The following is a 13,988-nucleotide window of genomic DNA, read 5'->3' as shown; positions in this document are numbered from 1 at the left end:
GATTCTATTTTGTTCATTAGTGATTCCAGTTGCTTACCCTTTTCTCAAATGTGTTTTCTTGTTTCAGCTCTGATTCAACCTAGGTGCCTAAGTTAAAAATTACTTGTTTTATATTATTGGCTTGTTAATTATCAGTTCTCTTCAGCCTATTGGAAATTTCTAATTGAAATGTTTTCCCATAGGATTTAGCCTGTATGCTTTCAGTCCACCAGAGCTAATCCAATATCTTCTCGAGCTAGATTTCTGATAATTATCTTTCTTTTCTTTTACATTTGACAGAACATTGTAGAGAGATTGAATATGAGGAGCAAGTGACTTACAAAGGATGCTCTACAAACGTAACCTTGATCCGCTGTGAAGGAATGTGTCCATCTTCAGCAAAGTAAGGATCTATGAGAAATTGCACAGCAAAGATGAACTAAACTACACTGCTTTATTTTATCACCTTTTTTTAAAAAGAACATGCTTTATTAAGCACCAGTCTGCTGAACTGCTTTACAAGGGAGAGAACTACATTTCCCCACTTCCTTAAAATAAAAACATGGACATCTACGTCCAAGACATGTGTCACTTCTAAGGATGTCAAGCTGCTCTGTTCTCTTGTACAGAGGAGGTCACCACAGACTAAAATTGTCAAAAATCTTCAAGTTTACAAATAAAGGTAGAAAGTAAGCCAGGAAATGTCTCCCATCTCTTGTGCTAAAGGCTTGCAAACAGCTGTTTTGCCTAATCAAATACTTTATTTCTCTTCATTTTAACAGGCTAAATATCGCAAAGATGATGGTAGATGTGGAATGTGGCTGCTGTATGCCAGTCACACTGCATAAAAAGGAACTGAAAATGCCTTGCCTAGACCCAGATCACCCTGGAAAGAGGCTTGTTATGGAGATAATCATATTTGGTGGCTGCGTATGTAACTACGATGGTTGCACGCACTAGCTAGGCCTTTTCAAACAGTATCAAACCAGATTTTTTTTTTAAATGAAATTACACAATAACAATTTACAACATTTGAAACAATGACTGTTCATTACTATGACCTCTCATATCTATTTCTGCTGATTGCGTGGGCCAGCTTTGTAGGGAAACAACCAGGACAGTTATCTAGAATGCAGATAACTATAATATTAGAATGATGTGAATAATTTATTTCTAAATTGGGGGGGAGTAAGGGAGGATCCAGGAGTGTCTGGCTTGCTCAAGACACTATTTAACCAAATGCTGAAGGCTGGCCTGACTGATTATGTACCATATAATACTCATGGGGGTTTTGCTCTTTCAAATACACTGTGATGAACTGCTAATTCTTTACATCTATGTTCAAGTGACGATTGGGTTAGAATGCGCTTTCTACTGTAAACAGCTGCAGTGTTTCTATAAATTCATAAAATGATCTGCTAATCCATAGAATGCTAGTCAATGTCTAAGTGGATGACATCTGAAAAGAGTAACTAGGAGAGAAGAGAATAAGTTAGCCTAGGGGCTTGCCAGGAAGTGAGAAAATGGTATGATATCTAGGAAGGAAGCCATCACACTTATTTGTGACTGGTGAGGGTTTCCTGAGGGTGTTAGAGATGAAGGGAACTTACCTGCCAACACATGAATACTATAAAGAGAGACAAATAGGCAGAAAAAAATACAAACAACCTTTAAAAATGCCACTGAACTAGCAGACTGGGGGAACTTTTTGAATGATCAGCCACTGAAAAATAAATATTCTGCTAAAAATAGGGAGAGCTGGCAAATACGGGGTGCTCTTTAGAGAGGGGATTGCAGGAAAGTCCAGCGTGCTTACTGGGTCTTGAGGCTGAGTCAGCAGTTGGATGTTAGAGGGGTTTGTAGGCAAGTTATACAGCAAGATGGGAGGTGGGGTTTTCTGCAGAGAGGGGAGATTGGGTGAAAGCATTCCTCTGGGGAGTGTGAGAGGGTTCAGTAGCTGGGTCTCAGAGCACCTATGAGGGATATTATGGGAAGATTTAACAGCTGGAAGAGTGTGAGGAGTCACTTGACAGGCAGGTGGAGATTTCAATAGAGTAGTTTGCCTGGGATTTGCAGGACAGTTTGGCAGCCTAGACAATTGGAGTCAGATTGAGGCACTTTTGTAGGAGGGACCTGTTAATAGAATATTTGTCCATTGTTGCTCAGTGCCCTTTATCGAGAAGTGTACTCTCATTTGCAGTTTTATGGGTTAGAGATACATTTAAAAAAGAAATATATGTTCAATAAATTGCTAATAAAAAGCTAGCACAGCAGTGATGTCATCTGTGTATTCCTTCAATAGTTTCCTTTCCCATCTCTCATTTAACAAAAACAAGATTTTTTTCTAAATATATTTTATGGGGGAGGGGAGTGGCAGGGGGATTTTTACATGTTCATGACCTAGAGCAACTGAGAGAATAGTACTACTGCCAACCCCAAAAAGTCAAAATCATGAGCCAACCCCAAAAGTCTGGGGATTGGCCAAAAAAAAAAAAACAATTATATTTTTGGTCTGTCTATGGATTTTTGAACTCCCCCTGCCCACCCCAGTTTGTGAGACAACTAGTGTTGTCAATTCTCACAAATTCATAATGGTCCGTGCCATTTTGGGCCCACCTAGAGGAGCTCTTTCTAAAAGACTCAACTGAGATCAAATTACAAATATATTACGTGCTGCCTAATGGTGCAGAACCTCCAGGTTTTTTTCCAAAACCCCAAAATGCCAATTAATTTTGCTCTCCAACCCCACATCAGTGATCCCACACCCATAATTTTGTACCTCCAGCTCTGACATCTGCCTCATCCCCCAGAACTACATCAGCTCTGCCCCCTCAGAGAAGAGCCACAAGAATGACTGAAGGATTAGAAAACATACCCTAAAGTGATAGACTCAAAGAGCTCAGTTGAGCTTAACAAAGAGAAGGTTAAAAGTTGACTGCATTACAGGCTATAAGTATCTACATGGGGAACAAATATTTAATAATAGGCTCTTCAGTCTAGCAAAGAAAGGTATAATATGATCCAATGGCTGGGAATTGAAGGATCGTGGTGAAGTCTCTAGCACTGACAAGTTTTTAATCAAGATTGGATGATTTTCTAAAAGACATGCGCTAGGAATTACTTTTGGGAAGTTCTATTTGTGTATGTTATACAGGAGGCCAGACTAGATGATCACAATGGTCCCTTCTGGCCTTTGAATCTATGAACTTGCCCCTTATGCCCCTAGTTTACCTCTGCTTCTCCCTCAGCTGTAGAGGCTCTTTTTCACATATCCACAGCCCACCTCCACATGCCAGATCTGGGGATAGCTGTAGGATGGAGGAAGGTGTCCTCTTTTCCCTCTCCCCAAGCCCGGTGTTACAGTGCAGAGGGGAAGTAGTGGGGGGTTAACCCATTTTTCACAAGAGGGCAGAGGGAAGTTAGAAGCAGGGCTGCCCTGAACTGTCCATCCTCCCTGCCTCTTGAGCAAATGGTATCTGCTGCTCCCTCTACCCTCCCACCAATGTCTACCTCTGTGGGAGAGTGGAATGGGGAAAAGCACTCTGCTTCCTGCAGCAGCTGTGATTGGCTGTTCTCACCCTGAAGAGGAAAAGGTGGGGAAGGCAGCCAATCAGTGGGAGCGGACAGATCTGAAAACTGGATAAAGACTACAGCTTCTTCTGTCCCTGTGAGACAGCTTGCTGCAGAGGCCAAAAATCACATCACTCCCAATAAAATGGTGTGTGTTTGGGTACAGTGAGCTGTTGTGAAGCTTCTCAAACCCCTGAGCTCTAGTCCCTACTAATAAAATTCTATTTCCCTACATGACCATCAGTACAGCTCAGTCCTGACCTTTGTCAGCCTCTCACCCCAGCTATCTGAACACGGTCACTTCAGCACAGAGTGAAAGAACAGATCCTTACACCGAACTTAGGTTTCATGGAAAGCATTAATGAGACAGGTACCTGGCCATGTAAGAATTTAATGGAATAAAAATTGAAAATGAAGAAAACTGGGAAAAAATCAAATCAAGTATCTGAGAGGGGGAGTTAAGAATAATGTATATGATAAAGTGTTCTGACAGGTTGTCTTACTATATCCCTGATGCCCTCCTTAACTCTGCTTTGGACAAGCTACTTCCCCATTTCTAATTACATCCTACATTTATTTCCATCTATGGAATTTAATTTCCTCTAAATCTCTCAATTTGCAGGCTTTTCCCCTCACCACTGTTTCTTCCTTCACCACCTCAGCGCAGATGCACTGACTGGCCAATTCCAAGCTGTCTGAGGATTCCAGAACTGCTAACTGCAGAATTCCCCTGTTACTCAGCCCATCCAGTACTCAGGACTCTTAACTTCTAACAACTCTTAAAGGCTTAGCAGCCATGTTTCCCAGAAGAGCAGGCATCTGCAATCGGGACAACTGCAGTGCCCTTTTACTAAAGTTATCAGTCATACCTATGTTCCTGGTACTAGCATCTTTCATGTCTTAAAAACTCCTCATATCCCTACAGTCAGCAGAGGCTGGGGTTGTATTATTTCTAGATAACCAAAAAAAACCCCAAACCCCAAAACCAAACCCAAAATTATGTGTTTTATAGTTTGGTTTGATGATACTGAGGTTCAGGACCATCCTGATCTCTTCAGGGAATGATTTGTTCCAGATTCATAGCCAATGCTAAGAATGCTCTGTTCCTTGCATACATTTTGCTGTTGGAAGTTGAGATTTCTGTTGCTCCAGGAGGATGTAGCTGTTAGAGGGTCATGCTCACACAGGGTGAGGGAACTTTGGCCAGTCCACGACAGGTTTTGGCATTTAGGACTGAAACCTTGAATTTGACCTTGCTGAGTTCACAGGAAGCCCAAGAAGAGAGCTTGAAAATCTGCTGAGAGCACATCACACTGGTTGTACTATATTTCGACCTATCAGGTGATCCCTTAATTCCTCCTGAGCAAGGAGCCCACTCATGCATGTGAAAATCTGCTTGGGTTAGGAACACAATCCTTCATCACCAGGCAAGACAGACATGTTTACCTTCAGTATTGATACCAAGTTGAACGTGAATTAGTGTGCACTGGGGAACTTTTTAGCATCCTGAAATGGGGGTGAGGTCTGGAAAGTAGGAAATAGTGAGCTGCTTATTCTTCCACAACTGGGCTGCTCCCCGTCTCAAACACCCATGGGCTTGCTTCGGGGGTGGGGGGGTGTCATAAATATAAAGGGAAGGGTAAACCCCTTTAAAATCCCTCCTGGCCAGAGGAAAAATCCTCTCACCTGTAAAGGGTTAAGAAGCTAAAGGTAACCTCGCCGGCACCTGACCAAAATGACCAATGAGGAGACAAGATACTTTCAAAAGCTGGGAGGAGGGAGAAAAACAAACGGTCTGTCTCTGTCTGTATGATGCTTTTGCCGGGGACAAAACAGGAATGGAGTCTTATAACTTAGTAAGTAATCTAGCTAGGTATGTGTTCGATTATGATTTCTTTAAATGGCTGAGAAAATAGCTGTGCTGATTAATAGCTGTGCTGTAGAATGAATATTCCTGTCTGTGTGTCTTTTTTGTAACTTAAGGTTTTGCCTAGAGGGATTCTCTATGTTTTGAATCTAATTACCCTGTAAGGTATTTACCATCCTGATTTTACAGAGGTGATTTTTTTTTACTTCTATTAAAAGTCTTCTTGTAAGGAAACTGAATGCTTTTTCATTGTTCTAAGATCCAAGGGTTTGGGTCTGTGGTCACCTATGCAAATTGGTGAGGATTTTTACCAAACCTTCCCCAGGAAGTGGGGTGCAAGGGTTGGGAGGATTTTGGGGGGAAAGAAGTGTCCAAACTCCGTTTTTTCAGGAACCCAGATAAAGTTTGGTGGTGGCAGTGGAAATCCAAGGGCAAAGGGTAAAATTAATTTGTACCTTGGGGAAATTTTAACCTAAGCTGGTAAAAGTAAGCTTAGGAGGTTTTCATGCAGGTCCCCACATCTGTACCCTAGAGTTCAGAGTAGGGAAGGAACCTTGACAGGGGGTTAGCAGTAATAGGACATGGTGACCTATAGCAGCATCTGGGGACAAGAGCCCAGTACTTTTCACAGCTTGTGTGTGGCTGGCAATTCCCATTCCTGTCAATGATATCTTCCCAGGGAAGGAGAGAAAGTGTTATTATAGCTTATTTAGGGCAGCAACAGACCTGCTCTGTTACAAAGCATTCTGAGTGAAAAAGTTTATCCTCTTATTTAAATATTTTTGAGCCGCTAACCCATTCAGATGGCTAACTCTCCCTCCACTAAAGAATGAATTTTCATTTGTTCACCTTGTGTTTCTGGGCCTATGCTCCGCTTCAGAGGGAGGAGTGAAACTGGGCTCAGAGCACTCAAATAGGGGGGAGAGATAGCTCAGCGGTTTGAGCATTGGCCTGCTAAACCCAGGGTTGTGAGTTCAATCCTTGAAGGGACCATTTAGGGATCTGGGGCAAAAATTGGGGATTGGTCCTACATTGAGCAGGGGGTTGGACTAGATGACCTCCTGAGGTCCCTTCCAACCCTGATATTCTATGATTCTATTATTTCAGATGATTAGGACTCACCTTACCCTCAAAAACTGATTGTCTCCTCACCTGCTCTGACCCCCACTTCTGTCTTCTAATGGAGTAGTCTGGGGTTCAAGATGGACTCCTCAAAAGCCCAGGATGGGAGGTCCCATGGTTCTACAATTCCCTTCCACATGGAGTCTCATACAGGTCTGTTGTCCTAAAGGACCCTGCCTGGAATATTAGTACTGAAGATGGGAGGGACCAGGTTACCATCCTTGCCACGCTATCGGTATGGCAGGATCCATTCTGTGTCTAACATCCTCCATCTGCAGTCTGAAGGAAGGTAGCAGCTAAGCTTGCAAATCAGGAGCAAGGCAGTTGGTGCAGGCTCTAGGGACTCGCACACATTCTTCCAGTGGACATACCCTCTTTCTGGAGTCACTCCCATCATGGAGATGGGAAGAGATCCCACTATAACTGGCTTTTCCCATCTTATCTGCCTCTTTTTTAAGCTCAGGAGTGGGAGACATGCATCTTAGGCAGAAGCGGCCTTTCCAACCCATCTGGGTTCCTTTCACAACAAAGGTGGGGGCACACAGGTGAACCTACTCAAAGTTGGGCTGTGAGGAGGGAACTGCCTTCTTCCTACAGCGGAGCTCCCCTGGGAGACCACACAGCAGGGTGAAGCAGGAGAGACTTTTCCTTTTGGCTGTCTCAGCTTAATCTTCTCCCTAAAGACTGCAGGGGCACCAGGTGTTACAGCACCTCAGAAGATGATGCAACACTGACAGGAAAAGTCCTCAAATGGCAGAGGCAGCCTTGGATACGCCCAGGGCCGGATTAACCTTTTGTGGGCCCAGCACCAAATATATTTGTGGGCCCCCATGGGGGCAATGAAGCACAGCGCGGGTAGATTAGTCCTCAGAGCAAGTGGCCAGCCAGGGGCAACCCCGCTCCACGCAATCCAGTGCGAGGGCACTATTTACAAACAGGCAGTTCCCAGACAGTGTCCTGCCCAGCCCTGTGCTGCCACCATGCCCCTTCCTCTTGGGGGTGAGCCCATGCCGCACCACACAGCTGCCGCGCCCAACACCCCCCTCTGACTCCCTATGGCCAGAGCCCCCCTGGACTCGCTATGCCCAGCACCCTCCCAAACCCCCAAAATGCACAGCACCCTGCCCAACACCAACCCTGCCCAGTATCCCCCTGCCCACAGTCCCACCACAACTGCCCAGCACCCCACACAGAACCCCCACTCTCTAGTGCCCCAACACACACAGATCTTCCCCATCCCCTCACGGCCCAGCACCCCCCTAGACCCTTCAGAGACCCGCTCCCACACACCCTTCCTCCAAGCTGCACTCACCAGCCCCGCTGGGAGGTGACTGTGTGTGCTGGGCTGAGCCAGCAGTGCAGCCAGGGCTGGTCCTGGGGCCGGGAATTGCTCTAGCCCCTCTGGAGTGGTGCGATCAGCCAGGCCAGAGGCTGCCCCGGCCGGACTCTCTCTCAGGAACCACCTGCCTAGAGGGGCCCAGTCAAGCCCCCCCCCGCACTGCCGAGACTGGCCAGACTTCTGCACCTGTCCCAGGCGGCTCAGCTCCGGGGAGACAGGCAGGGCCCCACAGGTGGTGGGAAACAGAGAGACTGCCTGGAGCTGGAGGTGCACTGAGTGCCGGCCAGGAGGCAGAGAGGAGTGCTTGGCCAGCTGGAGGGCAGGCCGAGAGGAGCAAGAGATTGGGGGGGGGGGGAGCCAGCAGGCTGGTGGGGTCTCAGCCCAGTGCAAGTAGAGCAGACCACGGCCCCTTCTGAGCATGGGCCCGGCTCCATAAGGCCACTGATGCCATTGTAAACCCGGCACTGGATACACCTGGGGATTAGCCCGATTATTGAACTAAACTGTTAACCAAGAGTTTGAAAAGAATGTCAGCATTTTCCCCTCGGTAAATCTCTGCAGCAGGGAAGCCTTCTTTGTTAAATCTGTCGACAACTGTGGAGGCAGAACAAAAATTGGTGGGAACAGCAGAGGGCCAGTGAGCAACAGGTGTTTCTCTGAACCAAGAGTGGTTTTGTAACAGAATTACAGCGATTAAGCCCAGAAGGTACGTTAACCAGCAATGGCTCCTTCGACATGCTCATTTCTCATCCTTCTGCATCTCTCCCCTGCCACACACATACTGTGACAATCATGGTCCAGACGCTCAAAGGGGAGAACAGACTGTTATAACCCCCCCGCAAAATAAGCGGTTAAACCAAGTGATTGCACACTGTATTATACTATAAAAATATATCAAGTAAGGTCTTTTATGAGAGCTTATAAAGTTCTGAGCTTGATAGTCATTAGATGCCTACAGACTGTGGTTATGTATTTGCGTCTATAGAAACCTGTGCTCTTCGTCCGTGATGAAACTTCAGGTCCATCTCTCAGCAGGGTGGTGAGCAGTCAGGGAGAGGCACCTCCCAAGCCAATTGTTTACACAAAACTGGTTTAAAATAACTACCCAGTGTCCATCCCAGGAAAAGACAATGATGGATCGTTAGAGTTAATGGAAAGACACTGAGACAACTCCAAATTGAAAAAGAAAAAAAAAATCATCGCTCTTGAACATCCAGTCAGGAGGGATTCCCCCCCGCCCACACTCTGATTAACCATGAGTTACTGTGGACTAAAGGAACAAAAAGACCTTTTAAAAGTAGGCTTGGAAGTGAGCTTTTTTAATCTGAATTTAAGGAACAGTCGTGAGGCAGGAGGCTGCAATGAACGCTGGAGCACTCCTACAGGTAAGGGGTACACTGGTAAACTGTTTTAGGCAACAGCCATCTTATTGAAAAAGGGACTTTATCTATTATGGAAGTGTAATGCCTGAAGTTGTATCTTTATATTTATTTTCTGTGTAACTTGTATTTTGGCTTTACTATTTCATCTTGGAATCAAATTTTTCTATTAAACTTTTTATTTTTATCCCAAAGAGGTCTCTGGTATGCAAAATGTGGGGAGTGTGTATGCCAATTTGAGCTAATTGGGGGGCTGATTTCACACCTGTGGGGGTGACAAAACAGAGAGGAATGGAGTCTGACTGTCTGATATTTAAGAACCAGGGGAGACTCAGGAGACTGGAAACGCCAATGGTGTCACCCTGCACAGAGTAACTGGGCTGGTGAGAGCCAGGGTGAGACCCAGGGTGAGACCTTATGCTTGTGGTCTGGCTACTGCTGTCAAGAATCTAAACCATGGTTGCACAGCACAAAGGGCAAGTGATGACAGAACCTCTCACTGGTCGGAGTGGTCCTCAAAATGTCTCATTCCACTAACTCCATACTCTGATTCACCAGCAACCACTTCCTCCAGCCCTGCACCAGTGGCTACCTTTGGAGAAAGTCCCAGACCCACAAATTCCTGCTCTTTTCTCTCCTTCAGTTTTGCTATCTTTTTGGACAAGCAGCACTACTTCATCCTCTCAAACTCCTATGCCCACTACCCTTAACTATTTGCAACCTTCAGTTCTCCATAAAACACTCTCCCCCAACTGCCCCTTCCTTCTTTTCTGCATGTGAATCTTCCTTCACTCTCCTCTTCTCTTCTTTCTTTCATGCCCCATTCTCCTCCCATGTCAGACAGACTCTCCTGCCTGCTCTTCATCAACTATCACCCCAACTTAATTCCTTCTCTTCTCTAAGCTGCATCCCATCTGCACTCATCTCACTGCTGCACTAGCCTTAGCCTCATCAAACTCTCTGCCCTCTGGCTTCTTTTCCCTCTTTACATGAGCAAACCCTGGCCTCCTTACCTCAAAATCATTCCTCATCTCCTCCTACTTCAACTACTGCCCCATCATCTTCTCTTCTAACCTGAACATGTTTATTGTCATACCTTTTAATTCCTCCTCCAGTTCCATCTTAGATCCTTTCCCATATGGACTCTGCCTCTTCATTCTACTGAAGCCACTCAAAGATTTTGAATAAGATTTTCTGGCCAAGTCTTATGGCCTCTATGCCATCCACATCTTATCTGACCCCTTAGTTTGCATTTGACACCATCATATATCCTCTCCTTTACATTGTATCTATCTTTCCCCCTCTTCAGGGGGAATACTCTTCTCTTTTTCTCCGTCTGCAAGGCTAACAAATTTCTCCCCTTTGTCTATCAAACCATGTGCGCTTGCAGAAGAGTACACTGAGTTAATGGGGAAGCTGTTCATGTTTTCCCCATTTAACCGTGTCTTCCAATGAGGAGATGCAGACACCGTGTGGCGAACAAAGTACACTTGCTGGACATGTTTAAGTTCTGAAAAATACACCATGTATATTGATAGTATGGTGTTGTCCAACTTCTCTAATTTCAACTGGGAAAAGAGGTTTAGACACCTTTCTAAAAGCAGTCTGATAGTACCAGCCCCTAAGGAATTTTTTAAAATGTCCAACAATGGATTCCTAAGGCAAAAAACGTGCTCTTGAGGCGTAAGGATATTAGATATAGACACAGGTGAACTCCAGATGCAGGAAGTTACCCCAACCCTAGCATTTATTCCTAAGCTATTCTTTGAGAGAGGCCAACTATGTGCCCTCTACCCCCGCAGTGCATCACTGCATTCTTCTTCTCCTCCTACAGAACACTTAACACAGTTCTAGTGCAGCTTAATCAGGAATAATTCAGCTCTGGGCACTTCACTGTCAGAAAGCTAACATGAGACGGAGATCAGACAACAAAAATTGTTAGGTTGCTGGAAGTGTTTACACAAGGAGAAATTTGGTGTTAGATAATGTACTACTGTACCACCCTTGGAATGCTAATATTTTAATGGTAAATGTCATGGTGATTCAGGACTACAATAAAATATGGTATGACTAGCTTTTTAAGTGATGATCACCAGTCCTGGAAATATCGAAACCAGCACAGCTCCTCAGGTGTTTCCCCACATCTGCATGATTGGTCAGGTATTTTTGTTTAGTGGGCATTCATCATATTCCTATGTTTCCTACATAAGAAAGGAACAATAGATTAATTCAGAATATGATTAAATGTATTGAAGTGCTGGACCGAGTTTTAATGGAACTCTTGCAATTAAACCAACCATATAACAAGAGAGAGACTTGCAATAGCCAACAACTTTTTTAATAAGACACTTACAAGTGTAAATTATTTGACTAATCAGAAGTCTACCTAATGGTTAGATTTTGTTGTTCTATGATTAGTGCATTTAGCAGCCACACAGGAGACTTGGGTTCTGTAATTTGATCTTTGACTCCCTCAAGGCAGCAGATGATCAAGTCTTGCTGAGGACGGTTTATATGTATAGCTCTGAAGCAATTATGTAGCTGGGGAAAAAAAGTGTTAATGGGCTCCTAGAGAATCCTCCAGGCCCAAACGTTATTGTGGGTATGGAACAGACTGAAGCGGGGGCTTTTCCATGTGAGTGCAGGAAAGTCTGGCAGATTAGAAATAAGTATTTGTTAACAATGAGATGACATTGCTGTTCACCCTTCCTAGCCTTCCAGACTCCCTCCCTGGCTCTCTCCTCTACGCAGGGAAACTCCCACCATCCTCCTGATATTAACAAGAAACTTCTGACCCAGACACCTCTGTGCACCAGCTGCCCTCTTCCCTGATACATAGAGCATTTGACAGCACAGGGGTTTTGAAAACTGTTCCAGATTGCACACCCCAGGGTGTGGGGTGATTCACCCAATGCACCTCAATGCATGCAGTTCAAGAAAGAGGACAGCAGCTCATGTGCTGTTCTGGCCCCCAACAAGATCAGCCAAAGCTGTAAGTGCTGGAAGGTGGAATGGAAGAGCACTACTTGGGTGCACATAAGGACTAAAGAGCAAAGGAAAGTCAGTCTGAGGCAGCTTATCAGTTATACTGAAAGGAAGATTAAAGTTAAGGTGGTCAGTATCAGTTCAGATACTAGGGGATCCAGAGAAAACCCCATTTTTGTTCAGGATGTCAACAAATGTACAGTAAGGAGCAATCCTATTCCAACAGGAACCAGACTACCTAATATCTAATGGACTCTATAGTGAAATGATCCAATTTGCTGTTCAGAATATGGCTGCCTATATTTTCAATAAGTAATTAGTTCAAAGCAGAATGGGTAGGCAAAAGACTAACCTATTAAGATTAGAGTAACACACAAATACTGTCAAGGAGATGGTATTTTACTCATGATATGTATTTTACTGGATACAGGGACACAACCAGTCCATACTCATTTGAATTTGTGGTTACATACTACAGGAGAACTGTGTAAATGGAACAAGAGATATGAGGGAATGGTAGCACCTGAATTAAACAGTCTGATATTTAGAAATGCTGAGCATCTGGAGCTTTCTTTAGACTTCAGGGTGCTCAACAATTCTTAAAAAAGACCTTAAAAGTCAAGATTACCTGCAAAATCACTTAACTGACAGTGCAGAAAATCAGTGCAAGTTTTTATAACTTTGCACAATTTGCTTTGCAAATCACAACTGCTTGACTAGAGTAATGCAAAAGTTTAGTATGTGCAATTGGAAAGTGCACCACAATGAAGGAGTTTTGATACAGATAAAATAAGTGATGTTGTGGTCCAAAAAAAAGCAACACCACTTGACTTAGCAGATGGGCCCTTGTGTGTATTCAGCATTCCATCAGCTAACTGAGACATTTTCATTACTTTATTCCTGTTAGTGCATTGGCACTAAAAACCCACCATGGGAGAGTGAGCTGGATTGTCTTACAGCTCATGCATCCAAATTATTTTACAGTTTCAAATGCAGTATTTTTTAATAACTGGTGATCAAGTGAAAGTCAGAAACAGACTTTCAGATTCTTCAAGTAAAGAATTCTAAGAGATTAGTACAGAACCCCACGTTACTCTATATATACACAATAGTCACTTTTCAAAACATAAACCTCATTTATGTAGTTTTGTTTCCCACATTACATGTAGGAGAAGAAAGCCTTTTTGTTTTGCAGATGAAGTACTGTACAGTACAGTATTTGAAAAACTATGATGTATTACATCCAAATACATTTTAGCATACTCCCCCTTCCCCCTCCAAAACATGAAAGTAACATGGAAGACAGATAAATATATTAGATTACTGTTCTAACCATTTATTTTTCATTTCAAGGTAACAGTTCTTTTGATGCATTTATTTCTTTTCAATCTTCTATATAGTCATAAGAAAATCCTCCAATTTGTCAGAATTTTCTTTTGATTCATACAAATGAAATGATCACCATAAATGTTACACACTGGAGTGTAGATCAAAAAGTGCATGATATTCTGTCCTGCTGTTCAGTTATTTTCATGTGTCAATGCCTAATACTGTACTTTGAACAATAATACTGTTTTCACTGCATAAACTACTTGAGAGAGGATACAATCACTTTGGTAATGTCCAACCATCATTTCACAAAGCGAACAATATGTGTCTTTAGTTTTGTTCACAACACTGCTAGTGTGGCTCTCTGAAACATCTCATCCAATACAGAATTGTGGACATTTGAATAAAGCTTGATTAC

This window comes from Lepidochelys olivacea (assembly GCF_965140295.1).
Source record: "Lepidochelys olivacea isolate rLepOli2 genome assembly, chromosome: 6".
In the NCBI taxonomy this organism is placed as follows: domain Eukaryota; kingdom Metazoa; phylum Chordata; order Testudines; family Cheloniidae; genus Lepidochelys; species Lepidochelys olivacea.
This window is presented reverse-complemented; position numbering follows the sequence as displayed.